Source organism: Leptonychotes weddellii, unplaced genomic scaffold (genome assembly GCF_054177405.1).
Source record: "Leptonychotes weddellii isolate Sample4059 unplaced genomic scaffold, ASM5417740v2 HiC_scaffold_2227, whole genome shotgun sequence".
In the NCBI taxonomy this organism is placed as follows: domain Eukaryota; kingdom Metazoa; phylum Chordata; class Mammalia; order Carnivora; family Phocidae; genus Leptonychotes; species Leptonychotes weddellii.
Window position 1 is genome coordinate 9,958 of NW_027811227.1, and position 3,647 is coordinate 13,604.

A 3,647-nucleotide genomic window follows, 5' to 3' on the forward strand; every position below is an offset into this window, starting at 1 on the left:
TCTGAATGCCTCTTAAATAAATAAACAAATAAATAAGCCACCCAGCATCTTTTGATTTTTATCTGGCAGGTGATAGGAGGCTGATACTGATTTTCCACATCCAAACTTACAGTTCCATTTTAGCCTGTGACTGTTAAATCAGGTGGATCTCAAGAAGCAGGGGTGTTGATCTCTAAATAAATAAAAGTGCTAAATAAAAGCATGTGTTTCACTGGAGAGCAGTTGAATAAATTAATTCAAGGTAAGGCAGTGTAAGTGTGTAATGAAAGCTTAAGTAGTGATTGTGAAGTTTAAAAAAACAAAATCACCATTCAAAACACAAGTGGATAATAGGAAGAAAGAAATGGATAGGAAGACAAATAGATGACAAAGAAACTAATGGTCATTGGTTGAAGGACATTGTTAAAATGTAAAGGACTTGAATATCACTTCAGTTTGTCTACACAGAGAAGTAATAAAACCAGGAATAGAAAACAGTGCTCATGGGATAATTAGGGAACACATTAGGCAATCATAAATATACTATATTATTAAAACATGGTTAAAATAATAGGTATTTAGACATACAACAGGATCCATATGATGCAGCCTATCTTAATGGTTTTCCTGGGTGACAGATATGACTCAGAGAGAGCAATTGCAAAGTAAGTTTATTTTTTTGACCACCATTCTCACAAATTTGGCAGTGGCCTAGTTCTTCCCAGGCACCTGGATGAAAATCCACCCCATGGAGCGCCTGGGTGGCTCAGTTGGTTAAGCGACTGCCTTCGGCTCAGGTCACGATCCTGGAGTAACGGGATCGAGTCCCACATGGGGCTCCCTGCTCAGCGGGGAGTCTGCTTCTCCCTCTGACCCCCCCTCCCTCTCATGCACTCTCTCTCTCATTCTCTCTCTCTAATAAATAAATAAAATCTTAAAAAAAAAAAAGAAAAAGAAAATCCACCCCGTAAGTGTGGTCACTTGAAAGCAATTAGAAGTCCTAAAGTCTCACTAAGTTGCAAATCATAGGTTTGATTCTATAGTTCAACTGTCTTTTGCTACGTGAGAATCAAAAATACAGGGGGACCATGTACAAATAAGGAAGTGGGAGTTAGTCTGTTTCTTCTCCTTCCCTATACAGGCATACATTATTTTATTGTGCTTCACTTTATTCTTTACAGATACTGCCTTTTTTTTATAAATTGAAGGTTTATGGCAATCCTGTGTCTCAGTCACATTTTTTTAATTCTTACAATATTTCTAACTTTTTCATTATTATTATATTTGTTATGGTGATCTGTGATCAGTGACCTTTGATGTTACTATTATAATTTTGGGGTACCATGAACCATGCCCATATGAGATGGTGAACTTTTTTTTTTTTAGAGAGAGAGATCATGTGCACCCACGTGAGCTGGTAGGGAGGGGCAGAGGGAGAGGGGGAGAGAGAATTCTAAGGAGGCCCAATGCATGTCTCGATCTCATGACCCTGAGATCATGACCTGAGCCAAAACCAAGAGTCAGACACTTAACCAACTGAGCCACCCACGCGCCCCAAAGATGGTGAACTTAATAGATACTTGTATATTTCCGACTGCTCCACGGACCACCCCTCCCCGCATCAGTCTCCTTCTCCTAGGGCCTCCCTCATCCCCAAGACACAACAATATTGAAATAGGCCAACTAATAACCCTACAATGGCCTCTAAATATTCAAGTGAAAGAAAGACCCTAACATCTCTCACTTTAAACCAAAAACTAGAAATGATTAAGCTTAGCAAGGAAGGCAGGTCAAAAGCCAAGATAAGCTGAAGGCTAGGCCTCTTGCACCACCCAGTTAGCTAGGTTGTGAATGCAGAGGAAGGGTCCTTGAAGGAGAAAGGTAATACTCCAGTGAACACAGTGAATGATAAGAAAGAGAAACAGCTTTATTGCTGATATGAAAAAGTTTTAGTGGTCTAAACAGAAGATGAAACCAGGCACAACATTCCCCTAAGCTAAAGCCTGATCCAGATCAAAGCCCTCACTCTCTTCAGTTCTGTGAAGGCTGGGAGAGGTGAGGAAACTGAAGAAAAGTTGGTTGGGGCGGACGCAGTTGCATGAGGGGATTTTGCCTTCTGCCATACTGTGGAGCAAAGCTTGTTCCTCTCCCGCTCAGCCGCACGGGTTGAATTGACCAAAGCAATGGTTATGGAGAAGCCTAGTCCCCTGCTGGTCAGGCGGGAATTTGTGAGACAGTATTACACACTGCTGAACCAGGCCCCAGACATGCTACACAGATTTTATGGAAAGAACTCTTCTTATGTCCATGGGGGACTGGATTCAAATGGAAAGCCAGCAGATATAGTCTATGGACAGAAAGAGATCCATAGGAAAGCGACGTCACAAAACTTTACCAATTGTCACACTAAGATTCACCATGTTGATGCTCATGCCACTCTGAATGATGGTGTAGTGGTCCAGGTGATGGGGTTGCTCTCTAATAACAACCAGGCTTTGAGGAGAGTCATGCAGACATTTGTCCTTGCTCCTGAGGGCTCTGTTGCAAATAAGTTCTACGTTCACAATGATATCTTCAGATACCAAGATGAGGTCTTTGGTGGCTTTGTCACTGAGCCTCAGGAGGAATCTGAGGAAGAGGTAGAGGAACCTGAAGAAAGACAGCAGACACCTGAGGTGGTACCTGATGACTCTGGAACTTTCTATGATCAGACTGTCAGCAATGACTTAGAAGAACATTTAGAGGAAACTGTTGCTGAACCGGAGCCAGATCCTGAACCAGAACCAGAGCAAGAACCTGTATCTGAAATCCAAGAGGAAAAGTCTGAGCCAGCATTGGAAGAAACTGCCCCTGAGGATGCTCAGAAGAGTTCTTCCCCAGCACCTACGGACATAGCTCAGACTTGAGGACATTTTCTTGGGCATCTGTGACCAGTAAGAACCTTCCTCCCAGTGGAGCTGTTCCAGTTACTGGGATACCACCTCATGTTGTTAAAGTACCAGCTTCACAGCCTCGTCCAGAGTCTAAGCCTGAGTCTCAGATTCCACCGCAGAGGACTCGGATCAAAGAGTGCGAGAACAACAAATAAATATTCCTCCCCAGAGCGGACCTAGACCAATCCGTAAGGCTGGTGAGCAAAGTGATGTTGAACCCCAAAGAATTGTGAGACACCCTAATAGTCACCAACTTTTCATTGGCAATCTGCCACATGAAGTGGACAAATCGGAGCTTAAAGATTTTTTTCAAAGTTATGGGAATGTGATGGAGCTACACATTAACAGCGGCGGGAAATTACCCAGTTTTGGTTTTGTTGTGTTTGATGATTCTGAGCCTGTTCAGAAGGTCCTTAGCAACCGGCCCATCATGTTCAGAGGTGAGGTCCGTCTGAATGTGGAAGAGAAGAGTACTCGAGCTGCCCGGGAAGGGGACCGTCAAGATAACCGCCTGCGGGGACCTGGAGGCCCTCGAGGTGGGCTGGGTGGTGGAATGAGAGGCCCTCCCCGTGGAGGCATGGTGCAGAAACCAGGATTTGGAGCGGGAAGGGGAATTGCTCCAAGGCAGTGAATTGCTCTTCAATTGATCTTCACGCAGCAGTACAAATCTCCTAGCTCCTGCAGAATGGTGAATTTCTTACACCAGCGTTTGGTATCCTGGAGTTTGACCCTAGT

The 3,647-nt window shown here is 43.8% G+C and overlaps 1 pseudogene; it reads left to right on the forward strand.

The window, feature by feature from the left end:
* The first annotated feature begins 2,071 nt into the window (after nucleotides 1–2,071).
* Nucleotides 2,072–3,641, forward strand: LOC102726981 (ras GTPase-activating protein-binding protein 1 pseudogene; annotated as a pseudogene).
* The last annotated feature ends 6 nt before the right edge of the window (nucleotides 3,642–3,647 follow it).